This window comes from Lepisosteus oculatus, chromosome 21 (genome assembly GCF_040954835.1).
Source record: "Lepisosteus oculatus isolate fLepOcu1 chromosome 21, fLepOcu1.hap2, whole genome shotgun sequence".
NCBI lineage: Eukaryota > Metazoa > Chordata > Actinopteri > Semionotiformes > Lepisosteidae > Lepisosteus > Lepisosteus oculatus.
In genome coordinates this window covers 14931653-14958410 of record NC_090716.1, presented here as the reverse complement: position 1 = coordinate 14958410, position 26758 = coordinate 14931653, and the positions used below count along the sequence as shown (strand labels likewise).

Here is a 26758-nt window from a genome sequence, read left to right as displayed (position 1 = left end):
AATATAGATAATACAGTACTACAATTTAGATATCAACCAGTTAAAAAATACAAAATACGAACACCTCGATAAAATGAAGCGGAACTATAAACTGCCATTTATAGAGGTAAAACATGACGCATGTTTCAATGGATCATCAATAAATACTCACTTTTCTCCTACCTTGATGATTTTACTCGAAATCAAAACGAGAAATCCGTGGTCTCCGCTTCAACGACCCCCCTCCCCCAAGACTATTGGAACAAAAATCCATCTGCAATTTTCAATCAATTTCAGAGGATCCAGGGAAATACAGCGCACAGCGTCTCCGGTTCTTAACGAATAAAGAAATACATGTATTTAAGTTTTCTGGCGATTAAATGCGTGCAACTGTTTTTATTTGTTTTGGTATGTGCTGACTTAATCTCCTCATTTCACAGCACAAATTCAAGAAAACTACGGGATAGCCGCTGGTACTTCCTTTAAACTGACGTTCAGGTTTTTTTTTAAAAAAAGGCACCCTGTACTGTTTTTTTATCCTGTTTTCAGTTTAGGGCGATTTTTTTCAAGAATGAATCCCTTTTCTCGCCAAAGATTATCCATCATAATCTAATAAAAAAGACGCTTGCTCAGTAATTTGTTTATATTTTGACCATATGTCATACCAAACAAACAAATGATTTTCTGTGATTCTCCATTATAGTCCCGAGCAGTACATCCTTTCAAAGTGTGTTGATTTATGTTCTGTTTTCTTCCCGATAGAACTTTTTTCCAACACTAGTACCCTAAGGATTCTGATTAGATTTCCACTCACAGCCCAGTGCGGATTTCCAGATTCTTATTTTCCTTTTTGATGCTGCCTGCTGAGTGCGTATGTATTCTTTGGCTGGTCGTTGAGACGAACTATAAACCGGCTTTTGTAAAAAATAATATTTTTTTAATTATTTTCTATATTTAGCGATCGTTGCATCCCTCTTACTTGGGAATCGGAGAGCCTCTCTGAAAATAAGACGAACTCCATTTTTTCCGTACAGTAATAAGCGTGGTCCCTTCGTAACCGGAGTTTCTGTCAGTCGATTTATTTCCCCCTCAGTTGTTGATTTCCAAATCTGTGCATGCTTTAGCATTTACAGCAGTCATATTTATAGCTCCGCGTCTTCTTCCCCCGGTCTTCTCAAGCCGTGACAGAGAGCATCCATCAAGGAGCACATCCGACAACAATTTCCCCCCAAATTCTCTCCAGTTCTCCTTGCAGCGAAGCTTTCAGCATTTCAGTGGCATTTCGAGACACCCCCCTCCTCCTCCTCCCCCCCCCCACGCGAAATCAAGACAGAGAGGGAAAAGGATACGGCAGAAATCCACAAGTTGATTACCGTGCGTTGTCCTTCCCAGTAGTTCCAAGAACAAAAACAAAAAAGAAGCCTAAAAATAAAAATTCAGTTGCAGCAATCACATAGATAGCGGAGGTACTGTACTTCTACAGAAATTCTACTGCAAGACAAAGAGGTTCTTCATTCATTTACTCCTGTAAGGAGCATAGCTATGTGCAAGATGAGGGAAAAGAAAAAAAAAAGGTCTGTTCTTCGCAAGCGACTGCGGGCAAGACTGTATCCCGAAAGCGCTTCGGCTCCCCGGCTCAAAGCACGCCGGTTTGTAATCCACTACTGTGTCCTAGAGGCTTGGGGCTGCTGACAGAGGCATGCACACCGCAGTTCCGCAGAAATCACTCCCTCTCTTTTTCGGCACATCACCATCCCTCTCCTCTACTGGCTTGTACGGGCTCTCTCGCCAGTCTCGCTGTACTCTCCCATCTCACCCTACCTTACTCGCTTCTGTGATGGGTAAAATACAATTACCCAATTACCTCCCATCATCTTACCACTGATTGGTCAATTGCATTAACACTTGATGCCATGAAGGGAAAGGGACGGGGAGACTGTAGTGCATGCCCAGCTCAGCCGCTTCCAGTCAAGCAATCGCGAACCGCGGCTGCCACCTACCGGCTGGCCGCGTAACACGTGTCAATCTTACTAGGCTACCCAGAGCAAAGTGACTGAAACTGAACAGCAGGGCAATGTTATAATAATAACAACAACAACAACAACAACAATAATAATAATAATAATACATGTTATTATTATGGCTATTATTGATTATAATAATAATTTACAGTATTTTCCGATGCTCAAATCAGTTGATGTCCACAAATTATTACATTATTTTTGCTTTCCATGTCTTAAAAGTGTTTTTGCATTTTGTTGGTTTGCTTTTCTAATTTCTGTTCATCTCATTTTCTGGTTTCTGCGTGTGATTTCAATCTACTGCATAAAAGCCTTTACTGGTAACTCACATCTGCATTATAGCGAACCCCAATTGCTGATTAGTTCAGCACTGACTGTACTTCATAGAAATGGTCTGTCCTCGCAGGCACTAAGGACAGTTATCTGTGATTTCTGAGATTATCTATTCTAACAGTGATGTGAAGATCACTACTGCATGATGCCCTTCAATTTTACTTGACTTGCAGTGCCCTGTTTCTCAACTGAAGCAGACAGATCCATGAAGCATAAGAGCTATTGGTCAGTGTTTCATGTCAGATTACTCTGATCTTTAACAGAAATAACTCACATTGTAACCACCATGTAGAATGTTGTGTATAGTAGCTTTTTGTTATTATTATTGTGGTTTTCTTTTAAAACAGTCTAAACAATACAGTATATTTATGTTAAAAAAATAATTGATGTAACTTTTTTACATTATGAACAAAACTGGACTAAAAATACATTGATCTAAGGGAGATAAAGCATTCATGTAGTGACTAAATACTTAAGTAAAGCTGACACAAAAGCAGAACAGAGTATCATGAAGGAGGATTTTAAAAATCATACATACACACATTATACATACAGTACATGTTTTAACCCCATCTAATTTAAAGTTTTACTATGAACACTCATTGTATGGTGTGAGACAAAAATGTAAGGCAAAAGTCATTGATATAAAAAAGAGCTGGCAAAATCTATAATTGGAGAAAATGAGAAATGTCCTTTTTTGTGAGCTACACACCATAAATCTCACAAATCAATGATTTATAATATTATAAAGACACTTCAAATAATCTTGGTAATTGTTCTCAAGAAATACTCGCATCTCTGTGCATGTTGATTTCCAAAAGCACTGTTTCATTTACTATTACAAAAAGGCCTTACATAAACCACTAACCAAATATTATTATAAAAGTATACTTTACATTTAACATAATATGCAGTAACACAAAACAGCTGTGTGTAATTTCCAACTGGTTGCTATTAAATCCTCTATCTTGTTGCTTTTTAAAAAGATTTACACATAATGTTTTTGAAAAAGTATATTGTTGCTGTAACACATAAAAGTCCGCCATTCAGAGAGATTTTTAAAGAAGCAGTCTTTGTTTGCTTGAACTGTCAAAAACAGAGAGCAGACTACCACTGAGGATGAGAACTATACACTGTAACTGATGATTACATTGTGAAACAGAAAAAAAATCTCTATTCTTGTCACAAATGATTACGATAATCAGCAGAGAATTAAATTAAAATAGGCTGCTGTAACATATTTTCACACTTTATTAGAACTTCCTGGTCTGAAGTGAAGTAAATTCCCGTGAACTCAGCACATCCGTTAGCACCTTCAGACACAAATAAACTTGTCAGCTTTATTGCAGGATTATCTCCATATAGATTTGTATACTTAAGAATACGTCAATGCACCTCAGCCATAGATTCATATTTATTAGTAGATTTAATGCTTAGTTTGGAATCTTTAGAAAAAAAAAACATTTTAAAAGCAATTATTGACACATTGACAGCAGCCTGAGGTCACACCCTAGCTGCACGGCAGTGGATTTACAGTGATCTTGATAGGCTGTTTACATGGCTTATACATGTTTCAGGATTTCAGCAATGAAAAAGGCATCTTACTGCACAATGCAATGTTTTTCTAAAACACAATCACTTTGTAAATCCAAAACTTACAATCTATAAACCAGCCAGAGAGAGGAAGATTGTCTAAAAGTTAATGTACCACAATACTGCTACTAATCCCTTTTATTTTAAAATAATATTCCTTCTAAAAGACCCTAAATGTTTTTATTTTTACAGAACAGGAGGCTCTGTTCATCCTCCTCTGAAGTACAGCTCTCTATATGCACCAGCAGCTAAAATACACATCAGAGAGGGTGATCACATTCAGTATTATGCAAATCAAATTATGTGGAATATACATAGGTAGGCTCGATTGAAAAGGCTGAAATGGCAGTAAATCTCAGGCACAGAGGTTAGAACCTTTATTCTTCCAGCAAATGTCAAGGGATATTTAAACAGTCTGGAGGACATACATTTAAAAGTGCAAACAACAATGAGTGCTGTGACTGGCGATGTGGTAATAAAGCATCCCTGTCACCAAAATGAGAAATGGGTTTGTACTGTGCCTGTCCTGGGGAGGAGCTACACCTACCTTCTAACCAGAATCACTAACCATATTGCCCTCAAAAGCCTCCCATCCAAACAGGGCTCTCATTTAGATCCTAAATTTTAACGAGACTAGGCTTCATGTTTGTACAGCTGCTTTGACTAACACTAGAGGAGGCTGCAAGAACTGCATGGAGCTGAGCTTTCTGCAGCAGTGCTATCAGTCTTAGTTTAAGTGCTGTGAGGCCTGCAGGCCTTTGAGACCTGCATTGTAGAAGCAAACACTTATTTATTCCAAACTTAGAAAATCTGATAATAGAAAAGGAAGCCGCAACAGGAATTATTGTGCATCGGGAGACTGTGTTTTTCCAGATTGTCATTTACTCACATAAGAAAATATAACACCTCAGGCAGCTTGGAATGTTTAGGGCTAAGGGCTCACATTTAAATTCAGACAAGCACAAGTTTAATTCTAATCCTTTATCCAGCTAATACACATGTTGTAGAAACATTTCCTAAGGTTATGATTTAACTACATTAGACAAAGTGTTCTAAAATGTTTAAGGGTGCAAATAGATTATTTTTTTACTTTCAGACTTAACACTGTAAAAGCTTAAGATGTTCATTGTGTACAGAATATGCTTTTAGAAGAGGTCACTTGAGAATGCTTTATGCACATTTTTAAGACGTCAAAATGTTACAAAACCACAAGCTGATGAGTGAACATTGCACTAGCATTGTGTCAACGTTAGGTTTTTGCTTTGGAAACATTTATAAAGAATGCTCTGACAACAGCCCCTGGGGTCTACAAATTTGCATTGCTACAAATAAATGAAGCTGAGAAGTTTTTTGTATGATGTTACCACAACATTATTAGGATAGCTGTCAGACATTCAATAACCTCAGGAACAACCTGGCCAGGTTGGTGAAGCTGATTTCCTGAGATTATTGCAAATATGGTTGTGTCAGTAAGCTAATTACCACATAATGGCAAGTGAGACAAGAACATTGCATCTCCCAGCTTAACTTGTCCTCCTGGTACTTTCTTCTGGACAACAGGCCGTGACACGAACAGGGTCTGTAAAGTTCAACACCACTGCCCATGATCAAATTACCAGTTCCTCTGCTTCATGCTTTTCTAGCGCATTTTCCCAATGAGCACTTGCGGTGGGGAGATGTGCTTTTAATAAGGAGAAGAGAATAAACTGCAGTCTTACTGGAAGTGTATTCTCACCTAGGATAAAATAAATTTAATATAGCAAAGAAAGGCTGGCACATCTTTTGTTAAACAAGTAACCTTCAACTTCATTATCCTTTTCTCGTGAAAGTGTTAAACATCCCTAGTCTTGCACCTAGAAACAGGGCAGTGGGTGAGAAATAACATTGAAATTGCTGTCAACATTTTATAATCACAAAAGCATGAAGCATAGTGAGAGACAAGGGTGGTGGGTGGTTGGAGAAATGTTTTCAGATGCTGTTAAAGTAAACAAATTATGACAGTCATGAACTCAACTACTGTCAGGGAATAGCTCAGAGCAGGAACTGAGCAATGACTATTATGGTGTGGTGGATTTTCCGTCCATCGGTTCATTTTAATAACCTTAGTCAAATACAGGGTCACAATGAGCCAGAGACCAACCAGGCAGACAGAGGGCACAAGGAAAGATACACCCTGTAAGTCAGGGACTGTCATTACATTGCACACACATACAGTAACCTCACACATGCATCTGCAGGTTTAATTTAGTGAGCTCCAACAATGAGCCTTTGGACAATGGAGGACACTGGGGGAGAACTATTACCTGTAAACTCCATGCAGAGCTCCAGCGTGATCCTGTCTCATCCCAGATAGTTCACATATGAAAGGGGACCCAGTTGATCCACCACTGGATTGAGGCATCACCCGGCAGATGCAAAATAGCCATAATGCACTAGCAGCCCCACTGCGCCACAGATTAAAAAATGAGTGAAGAGGTGAATGTGGGCATGCTGCCACAGTGGTTAGCACTGCTGCCTCAGTGCTGGAGTCTTGGGGCCCAGGGAACTCCTGGGGTGCCAGCTGCATGGAGTTTGTATACTCTCCCCATGTTAATGTGGGTTTCCTCCCACAGTCCAAAGACGTACTGGTAGGATAATGGGCTTCTGGGCAAACAGACCCTGGAGTGTGTTCGGCTGTGCCTGTTTGTGCTCTGTGGTGGACGGGCGTCCTGTCCAGAATGTATCCTGCCTTGCCCCCACTGCTTCCTGGGATAGGCTGCAGCTCCCCTGCGATCCTGAAGTGGTTAGAAAATGGATGACTAAGTTGTGCATATCCAATGTGTATTTCAATCATGAAGCCACGGTTTAAATCCTTCCTCTTTCAAAGAGTGCCATTAGACATTTAATACAAATGTAGTCAGGACCTTGGTTTAATATCTCATCTGAAGGACAGAACCCCCTAAATTACATTTTCACCTATCCCCTGTCACTGTTCTTGTGCTTTACACTTTTTAATGCATGAAATTTTAAACTTAAAGTATTTAAATAAAAGCAGACCAGGATGTTTTACTGGATAGATATTCAATGTTCTAAAGTTTTAGGCAGAAAAATGACTGTTTTGGACTTTAGGTGTGTAGTGATGTACACAGTGCAACTACAATAACAGTTAATGATTTGTTTAAAAAAAAAACTCACATAGAGACTTTAACACCACTGTGTAACAGATAGCAGGTTTTATAAATATCCTCCTTAAACTCTTTTCATTTTAATATTCAGAGTATATACTGTACTCGCCATTCCATTCTTGTTTTGATGGTGTATATTTCACATTATTTGTATACTCACGGCATCAGAGCCATACAGTATGTATATTTCTATGTTTAATCATATTGTTTTACTTCTTTATTTTAAATAACTTATTTAAAAGTGAGTTAGACGGGTGTTATCAGATTAATACCAACTCAGGCATGATCCATCTACCACCGCAGCCAGTTTTTGCACAGTAGACTAATTACTCTCGCTAAGGTGGTGATTATATAATCACATCAGATTAATGAGGAAATCACAACCAGTTTAATTAACAGAAGGGAAGATTACATGGTTTAAAGTGGGTAAAATTTCATTTGCGAGTCATATTACAGTGTTGTCCAGTATTTTTCACAATGGCAAAGTAAACACCATATGTGGAACTAAAGGAGTTAACCAACATACAAAAAATTCCTCCCACACAATACTTCTGAAGTAGGCTTCTGCCTCAGAGAGAGCAAGGTGGGACCAGGAGACATACTGCTGTTTGCAATTATTGAGATATTTTAGCAATTAGCAAACAATGGATGGTGCATAAGATATTATTTTTAGATTGATCATTTTTCTTTCCAAAAATTATATTGGAGATGGCTTTAGAAAAAATCTACAATTCCATCATCTACAGTACATCTACAGTAGCAGTATTCTATTTCTCCCTTGCTTGCAAATTTTACCATTTCATCATGTATCTGTCTTCATCTAACTAGCTGTCTAACACTCCATCTGACATCTCATGCCATAAGACTCACACCTCACTGCAAAAGTTGGCAGCCTTTTTTCTATTTTTGTTATTTTTCCACCAATCTGCATTTAGATGCAATTTTGGAAAGTAGATATTTAGGGACAGACTATTAGAGAAATGTGAAGATTCAGTGGAGTTGATATAATTATAGGCGTTAAATTGCCATTTCCCCCCAAAGACAATTTACAATTTGTTTTCTTTATCCAGTATTTATTAAAGCACACATGTGTTAACATAAAGTAGAGGTTTACACCAGAGATATGACCGCTCTCACTCTCGATGCTCTCAATGAAAGTGATATTTTTCAATTGTGCATGACAACTAGAAATTGCAGAGAGAATGAAAATTATCCTACTGCTCATATGAATGGAGTATTATTCCACACGGAGGGAGATATAATGGATTACCATATCTATTCTGGAAGAGCTGATGATTTGCCTTACACTTGGTGGTCAGAAAATCATTATCTCCTTACCACAGCACTGGTTTTCACACCATTGCAGTTCTTAGAAGGTCAATACAGTGCTGTGTCAAAGGTGCTGCAGTAGGAGGGTAATTATATATATATATTCCAGCAGTTGTCTTGTGCCTGTGTCATGGAAATCTTGGATCCCTGTTATCATAAATAAGGCAAGAGGCTTCTATACTATACTTTACACTAAGGGACAGATCTTTTCTACGAGTAAAGTAGCCAAAATTAAACTTTTGAAATATTATCACTCACACACACACACACACACTACTTATGTGTTATTGCTATATTTTAGGTTATTTGGACATATGAATAGGATGGCAGTTGTAACTAAATTATAAGAACATTTGTGAATATTGATTGGTTAATGCCTAATAGTTTTTTTTTTCTAATAATTATAAAAGATCCACACATATCGCTGGACAAAAATGTCCTCAATATCTCAGTAACATAGAAAGCAAAGAAAGAGGTCATTACCTCAAAAGCACAGCTCTATACATTGTGTTTTTTTACTTTATTTCCTCTAAATGACCCATTTGAAGGGGAAAAGGCCTATGCCCTCGGGCTACTCCGGAGCCCAGTGGTAGGCAGGCCTTCAGACGTCCGTCTTCCAAAGCTGAGCCCGGAACTGCGGTGACGCTGGGTTTAAATAACAAAAAGGGAGACAAGACACAGGTACTTAAACTAAACATAATACAAAAAGGTAGGAGCTCCCTCTATAGGAGGGATGACGACTGTGACAACAGGTAGCTGACACTCCTTATTACACCTGATCAAAAACCTCATCATATCTGACCATTATCCAGGTCTTCTAGTCATGACTTCTCTATTGCCCTTTTCAGTTCTCAGTGGTCCTGCACTCTAATGAGCTACTGAACACACCCAAGCTCCCTAAGCAACATTTTCACTTTACAAGCAAGCTAAACATCACTCAGCTCTCTCTCATAATGCCACATATTCTCGTATTAATACATTTATTTCATTACATGAGAAACCTCTATACTTGTTTAATCTAGACCACAAACAACATGAAATTATTCAGCAGCAAAAAACATCACCTGTGAGACATTTTAACTGCCCATTACATCTCAGTGTTGTCTGTGTCCAGTGTCATTTTTCCTCAACAATTTGTTTTATGTTGCAGTTTTGAATTACTTATGAATAGTATATTCTGAGCGTCTGTCTTGAAAACTCGATTGAATACAGCAGGTTTTTGGAAAGCTACGAGATTTTTCTGATGCGACAGGCTAAACGGATCGCACAGAACTTGTCAAATTAACAAACCGCAGGAATTAAAAAAAAACTTTGTACTCTTAAGCCATGAACATATGCAAATGTTCAAATTCAGCTGTGAACCATCTTTGGTAATACCCTGAGCAACTGAGATACGGGAAATATAATTCAAAACTAGGGCGCAAGTTCGAAACCCCAAACTCTTAAACATGCTGCTGACACGAGAGGGGAAAACAAAAATACTTAAACTGCTAGACAGTTTTTCCCTTTTTGTCTCCTATCACATGCAATTTGCACAGATAAATCTGTTGATTTATGAGAATCTGTTCAAATGTGGCTCACTACTTAACAGGAGCATGGAACTTATCTTAAAGGGAACACACTGCTTATTCACCCTTATTTATGAGTTTGGCCTGGCAATGTCATGTGAATGTAATGATAGGAGGTACTTAAGTAGTTCAAAAATAAATACCTCCTGTTCCCAGATAACACAAAGACCTATATCAAAAATATTCTATAAGAAAGTGTTTATATGTTTTTTATGCAATCCAAAATACTATCCAAGAAAAAGACATTTAGGTTTAATATTGATTTTTATGTATAAGATTGACAAGAGTTTTATTTTGTTTTCCAGTTATTTGATCTAATTTCAACAATTATTATTCAAACAGTTACATACTGTATTTATTTTGTCCTTCTAATTATGTTCTAGAATACTTTTAAAAATGTTATTTCATAAAAAAAGCTAAATATTTGAGATTTATCTGTATTTATATTAAGATCCATATTTGATTTCTTTGAAGAACTTGCAGTTCTGTGTCTGGGCTGGGCATCATCTGCATCACTGCCATGGATCCAAGAGAGACATCGGGGATATAGCTATCGTTTAGGAGGATTTTGCTGGTCTACAGAGATCTGCATGGAGTACTGACATACGGAAGACACAATTGATGGATGGATTAATACCCCCATCCATTTATTTCCTTTTTTTAATGATATGATGTTAGTATGCCAGTTGACCTTGGACCCCTAGAGGTTTTTTTTCTGCTTACTAAGGAGTTTTTGGTTCCTCTCCTCCATTGTCTTCTGGTCTGTATTTCCAAAATGTATGGTCAGTTGCATTGTTAAGCGCCTTGAGGCAACCTTGTTGTGAAAAGCGCTATATAAAAAATAAATTGAATTAAATTGAATTGCTGTTAGTTTCAGTTTTGTAGATTGGGCCCAATTATATTCAGAGTATATTAAACATGCTTTCCAAACACTGCCATATAATAGTGTGGACATTTCATATTAGGAGCAATTAACTAAGGTCCCAATTCAATTAACTCTTCACCTGAGAGTTATTGGTTTAGATGGGAAATAATTATTTCAATAAACAGAATACTTGTAAGCCAATATTCATATCACGGTTAATTATATTATATCTTTATATATTAATATCTTTGCAAAACATCACTTGAAATATTCAGAGTTTGGATCAAGAGCGGAATAGGAACGGTCAGACTTACAAACACACACTATGAGGATGTAATATGACATGGGGACCATGTCTATATCTATAACTAGAAAATGTATCCTAGATACCTAGATACCTTGATGCTCAGCATGTTTGCATGAGACCAGACATTTTTACAATAATACTTTACACCAGCCTGGACAGGCTGTGTGCTGACACACCCTCATGTTGAGTGTTATTACAGCCCAGCACAGTACATATTCATAACTTCTTGGGACAAGCTGGACTATAGAGATCACTTGAGTGTGAACTAGGAACTCTCACTTGACTTCATCAGGACCCCAGACTTGGCGCATTTTAATTGGTAAATCAAGTAAATACATTATTTATTAAATGTTAATAATAAACCATACACTATAACACAAAGGCTTGTGAGATGTAAATCTCCAGTGCTCATCTATGGGGTATAATGAAGTACTGTACAGTATATGGCTGCAACAGTAGTAAAGAATGCCTTGAGATTGCTGAAGAATATAGTGTAAAGACACTTCATCAAACCCTGTATCAAACCCAGGCCAGTTTATTCTACCCTGGGTTCTGATTGGAAGCCTCCTCACTTTTTATAGGATAATCAAATTTCAAGTTACTAACAATTTTTATTACATATTTCTCTCTTTTCACCTCAAGTATACTGCATCAGTTAGCATGTGTTCCAAAAATAAAAACAGCAGCAAACAATAAAATTGATTATATTTGGTTGGGAAATTGATATTCCAAAACATTTATCATAGGATAGAAAATATATATTCAATTAACTCTGATGTTAATTAATTTACATTCATATCTGTTGTTATTTAGTATACAGAAGAGTCATTTTGTAATTTAGTATCTTCTGTCCAGTGTAAAATTCAGTATAAGTTAGTGACTTTCGCCACCACACACAACAAATAAAATAAATGTATCCTTTAATAGGCAAAAAGAACACCTCTGGCCTAACTTTATACTGGTGAGGATTTTTTAAAATTGTGCCTATTGAGTTCTTATTCTCAATTAGTACAGGCAGTCACTTTGATATAAGCAAGGGGATGAAAAGGAAAACATCATTACAGGATAGAGCTGCTATTTCTGGAAGACAAAAGAACTGCAAACAGGTTTATAAAACTAATTATTATTTAATTTGCTGCTAGGCAGTTTCCTCAAGATGGGAGATGTCTATCATTAACTATCCAGCGTCTCCCGGACAACCGCAATGCTTCCCATGTTCTCTTGGTTGCTTAAACTTCAGCAGCTCATAATCCTCAGATTAGCAGGGCAAATAGCACTGCATCAAAGCTGGCTGCTCACTTGGGTGTAAGGACATCTGCACTCATAATTACTCGCAAGCCTCTCTTTTTTGCTCACTGTTATAATAAATAAACAATTATATATTTCATGTTTTCACAGCTAGACTGTGTAATATAGAGCAGACCACAGTTGGTTAAATAAACATGCTTATCTGCTGAATTAACCAAACTATTTCCAGTTAGTACTATCTGCCCCCTTCACTTTCACAACAAATACAACCGAGTAAAAGCACATATAAAACCATTGTGTACTCTGTGTGTCTAACTCCCTATCTTTTTTACTTCTAATGTTTATTAGCTTAATTATCTTTCCATAACACAGGCAAGCAAAGAAATGCATCACAAACCAATACTATGGAATTGTCATGTACTGAGATCAACACCACACAAAACTATCACGTTACTGTAAAAAGCTATTATAGATGTAACATTAATTTAATGTTCATTTGGAATCATTAATTCTTCTCATAATAATGTGTAAGTTGCTGTTTAGTTATCAACTCATTTATGGGTTTTGCAGTCGCACAGGGAAATGGGTTAGAACGGTGCACTTGTCGGGGTCATGGTGCAAATTTAACAGTGACATATGAACTAATCAACATGAGTTGAAAGATTAGCAGAGCTCTAGTGGACAGCATTGCCAGCTCATGGACAGTCACTGTTCCCCAGGAGCCCTGTGTGTGGTAAACCTAGCATACCCTAATCAAGTTAGGCTCAGCCAGGCCTGGAGGCCAACTGCAAGCCATCACATGGCAAATATAGCTCACAGTCATGACTGACTTAATCATTCTTGAATTGAAATCAAAAGGAAATTAGACAGTTAGAGATTCCTTCCAAGTAAGTGTTTGGTGTCATATTTATGTAACACAAACTCCCTCCCAATCTAACCTCTTCTCAGTGTGGTAAAGCATATTTTGGTGATCCTCCTGACATCTCTTGCCAACAGCCACCTCGTGAACGGTCTCAAGCTAATCATGCTTCACCGTCACGTTCCTATTCTCTTGCTGTACTAATTTAATTTCACGCTGGTCCTATTAAAATGATAAAACCATCGGATAAATGGTATTTTTAAACAGAAGTTGGGAAGAAGGCCAAATTTCTGAACTCACTCACGTCCTCCTACACGTAAATATCTCGTTGCTAAGCACTTTGTACTCGCACCCTGGTTCGGTCTTCATGAAGAGAGGGGGGTCCTGGCAGCCAGGCAGCCACACAGACAGGCTATCGTTTCCCCAGCCATGTGAGTTATGCCAAATAGACTCCAATACTTTTGTGTCTTCGTTGTATTGATTAGTATTTGGCTGAAATACTGAAGTAATAATAATAAGTCTCATTTTGACAATATTACTGGATTTTCAGATCCACAGGAGAAAGGAGCTAACCGTTTTTATATCTTATACCGTTTTTAGACTTAAGAATTTCAGTGTTATGTAAGTGTATATTAACCAAAGAGGTTTTTATGAATGGAAAATACAAATTCTAGCTGTGATTCATGTTAGGTTATAACCACATTCATTACATTTTCACAAATTACTTTCATATACTGTACTGTGCCTCGCAATTTTATATACAGTACATAGCTTGTGTTGTCAGCATTTCTATGGTTCTGTATTTTTTAAAAGTAAATAAAACAGCAGACATGCCACTGGCAGTGTCTTATTTGGCTCTTGCTAAGACCCTGACTGACATTAATACCTATTCAGCTATTTTAAGGAGGCAGTAATTTGTCTTGTCAACATGTTTTGCATCCTGTTTAATCTCCCCTTTGATCCGCTGTAATCTCATGCCTTATTTGCTATCCAAGACATCTCACAACCAAAGCTTACAATCAAAGGATATGCGTCTTTCTAATTCACAGATACCTTTGGGAGATTTAACCGCGGAAGAAGATGTGTATCCATTTAAACAGCTGTTCTTATCACAAAATTGCTAGTTTTGCTTACAGTACTTCCAGCATGCAGACCCAATTCCTCAGCCTTTTAGCAATGTATAGGTTGTATGTAAATCAATTAAGACAGTTAGACCATAGTTAAACTAAATGTCACAGGAATCAATTTTCTATTTCAAAAAGGATTAAAGTGATACATTTCATTCATTTCAAATAGGTTTTAGTACAAATCATAATATGTTTGTGATCAGTAGAAAGAATAACAATAAAAAGCCATGAAACAAACCATAAGAAGCATGCTGCTATACACACTTCATTACGGTGATACTTACAGTAACTAAAACACAGAACACCTGCTCTAAAAATAAACAGTTCATACTCTTTAAAGCATAATTGGATGAGTAGCATTTTGCTCTTAAAGTTTCTTCACTTTTCCTGATGAAGCTGTCATTCTAAAGATAGCCACCCATCCACTATTCTGTATGAAAGAGGATAATGTGCAGCATATATTATAGTATATAAACTACTGTATATATTACAGTATATATCCTTTCTACAAAGTCACAGTTAGACATGACAACCAATTATTTAACATATTTATTGAGGTCAGTCTTCAATATCTACTGTTATTTTCTTTAGGAACACTTCATTGTTATTAATTAGCTTGATTAATTAGCTTCTGAAAATCACAAAACCTTGTTGGCAGGTTAACTGTGTGGAGAAGATGATCTTCTAAAAAGAAAATTATTCAAGTCAGACTGCATTAAGTCACTGAGCTCAGGTTCTCAATGAATTATCACTTAATATGAGGAGAAAAAGATTTGAAGATTTTCTGGGTTACATGCTCTTCAAGTTTACTACATCTTATTGAAACAACATCTACAATAACTTTGACCATAAGGAATCCCAAATTCAAGACTAAAAATAAAAATAAAAATAATTTAGCCGTAATACATTGCATCCATAATACATCACAAAAATAACTATTGTTGTAGAATTTCTGCTAAAATCTGCATTTATTTTTTTTAACTCTATTTTGTTTCCTGACAAAGAAAATCGTGTGATGAAGACCACAAGAATTTTGCAACTGAGCAAATAAAGTCGTAGCAATCTGATCAAGGCATTTAGCACTGGGGTGAAATTACGAGTGCAATGTGAGGACTTGTATATCCCACAAATGCATGAATGGATTACTCAGATATTATCCGGGCACAGGGTAGGTTTCAAAACTACATCAAAACGTTCAGTATAAGCTAACATCATTTTAAACAGCTAATCTCCACGGTGTAGGAGCAAGAGGCAATTGAAAATGAATTCAGCTTTAAAGACTTACACTGTGAGAGTGGGAGGAGCCGCGGCCAGCGCCAGTAAAACGTCTACGTCCCTAACTGAGGGACGGAAGCACCGGTGTGACGTTAGCATGGACCAAAGATAACACAAAAGGGCAGAAAAAACAAGAAAATGTGCTGCTGTGCATCGCGACATCCAGGTTGGGCTTTTCCTACTCAACTGGGTCCAGCCAGGGGAAAAGAACCACTTAGCACAGTGGGGACCAGACCAGACTGACCCTATTTAGGTCTGGTCTGGTCCGATCTGGAAGAGCAGGGAGTACAAGGCCAAAACAAAACAAGAACTCAATGTGTGGAAAAGGTCAGCCTGCCCCGGTGAAGATACGGGACGGGCTAAAGAAAAAGAAAAATAACGACGGCCTTGCGCAGATATAATCCCCTCCGGGACTACCAGTGAAAAGATACTCTCCCTGCGGGGGATGTTCAATGTGCCCTTATAGAACCTGCCCAGCTGTGAACTTTGAACTTTGAACTTTGAACTTTATTGCCATATGTAACCGGTACTGTACAATGGAATTCTTACTCATCATCTAGAAGCCGGGACAGCTGAGACTACAAAAGCAAGGCGTTGCCCTTCCTCCAGGCCTCCATCTCCACCCTGGACATGCCCCAGCGGCATGCCACAGGATTTACATTGAGAATGTAGTCTGTAACACAATACAGAACAGCAGCGTGATTTCTGTAAATGTTCCTTAAAGACATGGGTACAAGTACGGTCGGGAATTCAGTAAAAAGCTATGAACTCTGCTGGTTCTTTGTATCTCTTTACAGTATATCAGCCATTATCTTCATTATCTTTGAGCAAGCCCCGATTATTCAAGTTAAAAAAGATGTCTTTAATTCAGCAGATATCAGTAATGTGATCTTGGTTAATAACTGCAGCGTTAGGATACTCAATGTAATTGAAAGCTCAGATTAAGTAGATTCCAGGAGCCACATGACTGGAGACTTCTGCTCTATAGTCAATCTTCTTATTCAACTCCAAATTGATGTATAATGCACATGTTCAGTGTACTGTTCAAAACTAGACATATTGTATAATTGTTCTGAATCACTTTATGAGAAACAAATGGTTACATTTTTCAATATGTGTCAACTAAATTATAGATAATCTAACATACAACATCTAAATCATGATGAATGTAACACAAGAGCTGACTGACAATTACAGTATATCATAATGTAGAATTATAGTATATTTCTAAAACTCCGTCTAACTATAACCACTGGAATCACAAGATTGTTAAACGTGCACTGACATTTTATCTTACAAAGGAAGTTCCACGTGTAAAGAAATATGATGCATACTACAGGATTTTGTCAATAAAAGGATTAATACGTCATGTTCTTGCTATTTAAAGACTAGTTCTGGAGAAATTAGTTTTAATATAAGAGGAAAGAAAACTACATTCCTGTCACTCAGCTCTTCTCAGTGTGTTACCATTCTCTACACTGTAGCTGTCTAGTTACAAAACTGTTGCCATGGCAAAGTATGGGCTCCCAGCTGTCTCTTATTAACGGCGCTGTAACTCAGGTTTTCAGTGCTTAAACAGAGCACACGAGTCTCTGCTTTAGAAGATCTTATCCTCCAGCACACAGCCTACTCCAGACAGTATTAACAGAACTTCAAACAATCTTTAACTGTCCAGATAAGCATTCTGATAGATGTCTTTCCTTGTTTCCTGAGCATCTCAATGCGTTTCCTGCACAGCATTTGGTTCTGGTTGCATTACTCCCGCAGAAATCATTCAAACTCATCTCTCACTTCATATTTTACTCCAAGTGTCTCCTTTCATGAAACCGAATGGTCCAAAATCCAATTGTAGGGTATAAGGGCAATAGCCAGTTCATTTACTGTTGCATGATTATAGTTTTATTCAAGGTTCATTACAATTTCATACAGTAACAAGGTTGGTAACAGTTCTCAGCATATTTTCAAATATTTTAACTGCTGTACATTTAAAGGATATTTTACAAATAAAGAATCTGTAGTCCCATTTAACTACATACAGCAAAATTCATGGGATCAGACAATGGAGAAGAGTTTTACTGCCTGTGTTAATAACTTTTCAATTATACCAAGAGTGTATTTAGTAGAAACACAAATAAGAAAGAAACTTAAATACAATAAAAATTGATCCATGAAATAACAAGAGGTAAGTAAATTTATTTCAGAATCTAATTTGCTCCTGGCTCTCGAAAACTATGAGTATATCTGATGAAAGAAGTGACAGTTAATTTGCAGAATCACTAGTCCATATTACATTTTATGTGATTTTTTTACACAGAATATGCAAGATGTAAGGGAAAATGTGCATTTCCTTATTGATTATTTTACAGTATATCTACATTTCTGTAATTTCAGAAATTCATATTAGGGTAATGCAAAACTTCTTTCATCAGAGAGGGTTCATGTTAAATCATTCCTACTACATAAATGAAGCACATTTCAGTAAGGAAACCCTACAGCAGAATTATACTTTCTAAAAGCGACAGCAATGTATTACCAAGAGAAAAGATACTGTACTGGAAATATAATTTGTTAAAATATGCTCCAGTAATGTGCTGTGATACAGAAAAAAACTAAATTGATTAAACTGAACCTACTTTTAGTGAATGTGCTTAATTCAAACAGCTATGATTGTAGAAATAAAAAGTGTGTAACTGGAAACTGGAACTAAAACTGGGAGAGTAAAATTAGCTTTGCCTTTAATGTAATGTAATGTGTAATGTTTCTTTATTAGCCCTATACAATTTCTTGCATTAGGAATTCGTCTTTTCACATAACCCAGATTTTCTCCAAGGAGACACAGACAGGGAGAGAAGCTTGGGGTCAGAGCACAGGGTCTGCCATTGTACAGCGCCCCTGGAGCAGTTGGGGTTAAGGGCCTTGCTCAGGGGCCCAACGGAGTAGGATTCCTCTGCCGGCCGCGGGATTTGAACCAGCAACCTTCCAGTCACAGACGCAGATCCTTAGCCACAGAGCCACTGCACCACCCTTTTTTTTTTTTTTTTTGCTTCTAACACAAAAAATTCACATCCAAACAGCATGAACTATTAAAAATGTAAATCGTGAGTACTTGTTGAATGGAAATGAAATTATTGTATCAATAGATTTTAGCACTGCAGGTAAATAAATAATAAATAAAAAAGTCCTTTATTATATGTATTTTGAGCTAGATACATCTCTTGTTAGAAGTGGTCTTGAATAAGTCACAATGTGACCTTTGCCAGAACACAGTGTCTTGGTGAAAGATAGCTGTTATGACAAGAGAACATTCTTCAGTATTTGCCATCGGGGTACTTAAAACATAAAAAGTAAAGGGCATAAATAACTGCACTTTGTTCAGTTTCAGCTTAATTATTGTTTTATTTTTATTTTTCTTGTCTTTAATACAAAATGTATACTCTTTTGTTTAATTTTAGTTGGCTGTTGTTGCAATAAGTTGCTTTTCTTATAACTACATTTTCAATATGCATTCTTACATTTGTGTGTGATAATACTATGGTTATGGTAACTGTTCTAAAAGCTTCCTGTGCATTGCAAATACATTTCTGCTCAGGTGAGCCCTGGTTTACAGTACCTTGTGAGTAGTGTGATGGCTTGGTGAACATTTTCAAAATAACTGTTAGAACGTTTTCAGATTCTAGAGAAAGATGGTGAACGTATCTAAACCTGAAACAAGTAAATACAAAAACCGTAGTGACCATACTAGGGAAATAGACAATGTCATATGAGGTTAACAAATTCAAACTTGCGTGTAAATGCCATTCCCTGTATTGACTTATTCTTTACTGTTCTTTTTTATTTTATAGCACATCTGAAGAGAAGGAATGGGATGAATCATGATGGGAATAAAAAGAAAAGGCAGAGCTTGCTTCAGTACAAATCCCAGCAAATAAAAACAAGTCTCTCCTTCCTTCTGCGAAGGAATATCATCGTTGCAGGCAGTTTCTGAGACACAGTGACATGTTTGAACTTTACAACTGTGACTTAAGATTAGCCCGAGGGTGCCTGAAGTTTAACACACACAGAATCAGGGCTTGCTTATTTTGAAAATATGAGTCACAATGTACAGCATAAAACTGAACAAAAAGCTTTGTCATGACTTAACACTAAAAATTACATTATTTAGCTATTCTGATTATTCTAACATCATTATAATAAATACCACTATGTATTATCTGATTCTAAAAAATGTCTTTTCTGTAGAAAAATCCATAAATGTATATTATCTTTGAGAAAATATTACAGTCTTTATTAATTATGGTGTTTACAACTTTTCTGGCATCTTGCATTGCCCACCAAAACTATTTTTGATTTATTCATTTGTGAACTTAGAAGCAGTGGGAGGTTTATTAAGAATAACCATACTTAGGCATTGTTAGATATATAAAATACAAACATTGAAATGTATCCAATAATAGGGAGTGTATCATGGCCTCTCAGTCAGAATCACTGTAGTAACAGAAACATATTGTGTGAACCCTACTGTGATTCCATAATAGCAAAAGGCTTGATTCTGTTATCTTAAATATTTTCCCCTGAATGTGGCTTCTAGTAAAACACATTAAACATTGATAATAAAGAAAGTTCTAAAAAATTAAGCAACACTCTGCTTCTGAATGTCAATCATTCTAAAAGTTCTTATGTAAAAAAGAATATTATATTAGAAGAACACCAGATGCTGTACTGTGTGTTAGTCACTTACGTGGTACTGTATGTGATAGAAGACACTCATGATTTTCTCAGATGTGTTCTGATTATTGCAAATTATGAGAGATAGGGATCTTTGAAAAAATACAAATGCAATGGTAGTAATTCTAATTATGACTTCTGTTTAAAATTATCTGAGTCAGACATGAGTGGAAAGATGTAAGGAAAAATCTCAAACAACTACTGGATCTAACATTACATCAGGAAGTTTTAAGACCATACAGTATGTAACAACACTGACTGAGTTGCAACATCTGTGCAAGTGTTTATACAGTAAATAAATTATTATGTAGTAGAGAACGTGCATCCTGTTGATTTTTGTAGATGCACGTTCTCTACTCCATAATAATTTATTACTAGAGCAACTCTAACTTTTAGGTGTGTGCTCATTTTCTTTTTATAAGTTGCGAGATCCAACATGGGCTGGAAGATCATACCACAGTCCCATGGCAAGCTGAGAAAATGCCAGTCCAAAGATGATATACAGGTACTGTATTTAGGGAGTTAGCAGTTTACTGATTTGTACTGATGTGATGTGCAAAAAATATTTTAAATCAATATTTTAATTGACGTCTCAGTGAGACATTAAGAATATGACCTTCAAATACACTCAGATCAAAGACAACATTAAAGTCCCTAGCCTTAATAGTTGCTCTGATTCCAGGCTCATCATCTGTCAAACTAAAGGTGGCACTTTTGTAAAATTGATAAGGTGCACAAATCAGGAACTGGAAAAAAGCAAGGTATCGTCACAGTTCAAGTATAAAGTTTTAGTATATCTGCTTCATTAAAATCTAAGCAGTGTGACAAGAAGCACTTGATTAGCATCAATATTCTCAGACATAAATTTGAGCATCTTCAGCATAGACACCGGAGCAAACAGATACTAAGAGAAACAAAATCAATAACAGAGCCCTGTGAGCCATCAGATATGACCAACTTTGGTGAGATGGAACAATTCCTGTTTTGGCAATGTTATCAGATAAGATTTAAATCACAACCAAGCCACATTCTTGTAATTGAGCAACAACAGACAGTTTTAGCTGGCTGAGTAAGAAGTCAAGCTGCAGAGCTTTGGACATATTGCAACTTGTAAAGAGGAGTATTAGGGGGCCCATAGAGTAAGGAGTGTGAGAAATCAAGCCTTGGTGTTATAAATGCATGAATTAGGCAGTCAGCATTGGACATTGATAGAAATTGCCTAATGCAGGCAATATTTCTAAGGTGAAAAAATATTTTAGAAAAAAAGAACAGAAGATGCTGGGATACTGAGATCCAAAATTGAGAACTTAAGAGATTTGTTCAGTAAAAAAGATTTGCAGTTTACAAATCTTGTACCGTGGGTGACTCAAGGTACAGTAGCTAAATATAATTATTCTCTAACTCGACTTTAAGAATATCCATGTTGCAATCCAGAATGAATCAAAACATCAAATTTTCTTCATGATCATAAATTGCAAACTCACTTTATCATGGCTGATTTTGGATGCAGAATTTTTTTTTCTACTGATAATCAAATTCTGTTTGTGAAACATATTAACAGGGAAAGTTGAGGTTTTCATTTAATCCATTCATAAGACCTTTGATCACACACAGTAAAACAAGAACACTCCAGGGCTAGAGAAAATTTCAGTATGTCAGAGTATAGGCCTGCTGACTGAATATTGTAACAAACTGATTTTTAAATCAATTTAGGATTGTTTATTTTTTCATTTTTGTCCATTTGCAGCATGATCTCATTGAAGGTTGATAATCAATTTAAGATTATGAGTCACATAACCAAGTTCTAAAGGACAGCATTAAAGGACCCACAGTCATTTTTTTTATATTTGTTACTTTTCAGATATTGTCATTTACTGTCAAGGTATTTACCAGAGCAAATATGCCAGAACAAAAAAAGAGCCTGGTTCTTAGAGAGTACGTGATCCTTATTTTTAGCACTTTTTCTTGGACTTTTTCAGCTTTCACTGAAGGCTGCTATCCCCACTGTGCGACTGACATTATAAGTTGCATTTTAATTAGCAATAAGGTTATGCTCAGTGGAAATTAACAGCTCTTTAAAGAAGAATGTAAAACATGTCACTTTGTATCTCATCAAGGCAGAAGTCTTCAGGGTCTAGTAATGATCCCAGGCTTGAAAATGAATATTAACGAGAACAGTTTTTGGATCCTGAAATAAACATATATTTCTATAACATGTACTAACATGAGTGTGACGATGTAAGACGCTATAATGTTATTTTATTTAAGTAATTTAATGTTACAGGTAGAACACACATCAAGAAACATTTTACACTTTGGTATAAGAAAGAAAAAATCACAGAACATTTTTTTTAACATTTTATTCTAATAATAAAAACATTCACAGGTACACAAAATGTTAAAATAGATTGAGAATCACCCTAGAAAAATGAACTCTCTTGATTTATAAAAGATGAAGGCATTTTCATACTACAGATCTGAGGTTTATTAATATGGGGAATAAACTTTTTGTCATCTTAAGCCTTTGAAAACATTTTAATAAAGAATCCGCTCTGAAGTAAAGCAGCTTCATGAGTTTTTAAACAGCTTAGGTTAAAAGGCTCATTTCTGCCCGACTGAGACCACTCCCTCCCTAACCATGTACTCTATGGGATGGAACAGAGAAAGAAGGAACTTCTGCGTCATGTACACTTGGCAAGAGAATTGTTCCAGTACCTTGAAGAGACACCTGCGGCTTTTCTCTACACAGAAGAAGTATAAATCTGACACAGAGGAAGGAAAAGTGGGTAAATTGGGACAGAGTGGTGCCACTTGTGAAATTTGTTTCTGTCATCAAAATATCTCACATAAATGCCTTTCCCAAAATATTTATTTGCATGTTTTGGGGAGTTTAAACAGAATTCCGATAGTTATCCAAATATATCACACAGCTACCTCCTGTACACCTCATTTCACCCCAACCACACTAAAAACTCTCTTCCTTTTTCACAGTTCCTTAGGTTACGACGACTATGCAGCGACGACATCAACTTCGAGAACCAAGCCCTCGAAATGTACTCATTTTTTATCAACAGAGGATATCCCAGCAGTGTGATTGACTGGGCCCTTGCCCGAGCCAAAAACACCCCCCGGACCATCAACCCGATCAGGAACTCCCGCCGTAACAACCGCATTCCCTTGGTGCTTCCTTACCACCCTAACACACTTCCTATCCCCAGGACCATTAACCAGAACTTTTCTGATCCCTCCATTGGGGCCCTCTTTTCTGATCGCCCTATCATCTCATATCGCCGACCACCTAATCTGCGTAACCTCCTTGTTCACAGCTCCCTTGACCGCCCTCAACAACCATCCACACCAGGCACTTTCCCTTGCAACAGAGCTCGCTGTATCACCTGCAAGTACACAGCCACCACCACACTCATTCAAGGCCCCTCAGGACAATTCCGGATCACCCAGACAGCATCTTGTACCTCCAGCAACCTTATTTACTGCATCTCTTGCAGTAAATGCCCAGCCATCTACATTGGAGAAACAGGAAGGAGACTCGGAGACCGCTTCAGAGAACACGTCAAGGCTGTGAAGATTAAAGATCTCTCCAAGCCCCTTGTTTCTCATTTCACCTCTGACAGCCACGACCACACTAATCTCTCCGTCTGTGTTCTCAAAGACGGTTTTCCGAACTCATACATCAGAAAGACCACCGAAACTAAAATTATTCTGCAGTTAGGATCACACATTCTCCCTTCCCTTAACGACAGATTACTGTTCTTTTAAATTTTCTCCATTCATTGGAAGTTTCATTTCACACCTCTCTGCACCCATTCTGACTTCACACCTCTTGATTGGCCTCTCTTTCTGTCCCCTGCTCCCGCCTCTCACTCCTCCTCCCTCCCAACCTTTGTTCTCCCGCTACTTTACCTTTGCCTACTGCCCTTTCTCTCTCACACCTGAAGAAGGCTCCACGTTGTTCTCTTTCTTCTTTTTTTCAGCATGGAATAAACCTATTACTTGTTCCTTTGCAGCCTACGCATGCTGACGCAGCTACCCACCTATATTAATGTTATATTAAAGATAACATTTTTGCAGCTTCCAGCCAACAGGATGTTGAGAATATTAACTGGAATCATTGGCTGGATTGAAACACTATTGAAGGGACAAGAGCAGATAACTGATAAATTATTGTGTTATGGGGTTAAATCTGCTTGAATGTACCATTTAATGGCAGGTGATGAAATTCTTAAAACTCAGACAAGACATAGCAAAGCAAACAAAGATATGCTCAGACAAGCATTATTTTAGAAGCATCTAAAGAAAAAAAAGTTCAGTCATGATAAAACTAACCACTCTTATTAAACTCTAGGTTAAACTTAGGTTCATAATTTCAAAGCACGGTGAGCACTATAATGTCCCTTTTTCCTCAAACCAGATCTTCCAAAAATCAATGTATCTGTGTGATGACAACAGACACTGTGCTATAGGAAGTGCTACAATATCTTTCAAATATGATGAGTTAAATCTACTTGAATGTACCACTGGATGGTAGGTGATGAAATCTTAAAACTCAAGCAAGACATAGCAGAGCAAACAATTATTATATAATTATCATTACCAGTGCAGAAAGAATTCATATTGGAAATGAGTATCACTGACTCCCATTTTCCAAGCAGAGTTTTGGGGTTTGAGCCTTGCTGATCTATATGGGTTCATCTGTTCATACAGTGTGATTGCCCTTAGCTCACTGGGCTTATTTTTCTGCAGGTGTTTGCTGTACATCTTTGGGCATCAGGGAAAAGTCTGTGATTGCAGATTGAATTCTGGCTGCAAAAGAGAGGCACATGACAATAAACCAGAACTCAGTCCTTTCGCCATTCATTACTTGATTGCCTGGGGCTCCTTGTCTCTACCTAACAGAAACCTGGCATTAAGTAGAAGGCTTGAAATTTGTGACTTGTAGGCCTATCAATATTGTGAGTTAATGTTATTTTTAAAAGAAAATTAATTTTAAAAGTCCTAGAAACATCCTCCCCAAGATAATTATTCAACAGTAAAGATACTCTCTTTGCATGGTTAACGCAAACCTTACCTTCTGACATTAAATACATTCTAACACATGTACATAAAGAGCCTAAAATATGTTTTACACTCCACAGTCACATTGCTTTCTTTCTATCTTTAATCATGGAAGCCTCTTCGCCTGGGCAGGGTCTGGTTAAACTGAAGCTTTCCAGGAACAAAGGGTTTAAAGGGTTGACACAACTGAGTGAGTACATGACTGCTTTCTCCCATCACAGCAAGGGAGCCCAAGCCATACAAACCATACAAACCCCCCAGCATTCACCCAATCTGCCCAAATCTGCAAGGGAACCCAGCACTCTACAGCTTCTGTATCAGGCAGTAGCATTAACCATCACACCACCGGAGCTAAAACGGTTTCCAATCTTGTCAAAAGTAAGCCTAACTCTTTCACAAAGAGACAAGTACTGTGTGCCAGCACTTTATGAAATAGTAATTTGACTGTTTGGCTCACGGTTGTTCTGAGGAATTAATAAATGATTGATTATTAGACATGAAATATGTTGCCTTTTCCTGTGTAACAGGTTCAGGCAACCAAGTGAAAATTAAAATTTTTAATTAAAAAAAACTTTGCAGCTGGCTAGAAATCTACAAATCAAACCCAATAACACAAGTGTTATTGTGTTATATGCTCTTGGCATGTGAATTACTGGCAATGTTTACTGACAAGATATATTTTTGCTACACCATAATTGTTGTTCCTGTCAACTTTTCACTTTTTTGCACTGTTGTCTCCTGGAGAAAGAAACTCAGGTATGGAAATGAAAATGGCATCATGAATAACAAAATGTGGGAGGAAGGATTTGAAGGCATTGCAGTGCAGCTGAGCAATATCATCTTGTAGGACTGAAAGTGCTTCTGTGGGCTCAAAGGATGAACACCAGGAAGTTTTGCTCAACTTGCAGCTGTGACTATAGCAACATTATTGATCTATCCCATGTTATATACCACTGATATTACCCATTTTGTTTTATTTAATATTATTTGTTTGGCATTGATTTATATTTGAATACATTTATGGAGTGTGTGCCTCTTGGACCTTAAATGAATTATATGAGGAAATCTAATAAAATGAAGGTTTACCTTGACTTTTTAATTTGTGTTTTTGTTCTCACGTTTTCTGATTTTGTTTGATAGCTATATCTAAGGCTTACACATGTGGAGACAATTCAGCTCATCCATTCTGTTTAGTAGTCAATCATGATAATTAGACCTGAGTGTTGTGTTTATTTGTGCATTACTATGTACTCATCCTACACGAGTATAAAAGCATGAAGTACAAAAATGAT

The 26758-nt window shown here is 37.0% G+C and overlaps 1 protein-coding gene across 7 annotated transcripts in view; it reads right to left on the bottom strand.

Annotated features, from left to right (window-relative positions):
• The window catches only part of LOC102682408 (leucine-rich repeat-containing protein 4C), a 446308-nt gene that overhangs the window by 101832 nt on the left and 317718 nt on the right, over positions 1–26758 (bottom strand). For 3 of the 7 annotated variants that reach the window (XR_011182894.1, XM_015338416.2, XM_015338415.2), the window contains exon 1: positions 152–1796. The exons of 2 other annotated variants lie outside the window; for them this stretch is intronic. The gene's annotated coding sequence lies outside the window, so the exon portion shown is untranslated. Of the gene's footprint in view, positions 1–151; positions 1797–26758 lie in introns of those variants that run through there. 2 more of the 7 variants (XM_015338420.2, XM_069181634.1) reach the window with 1 other exon arrangement.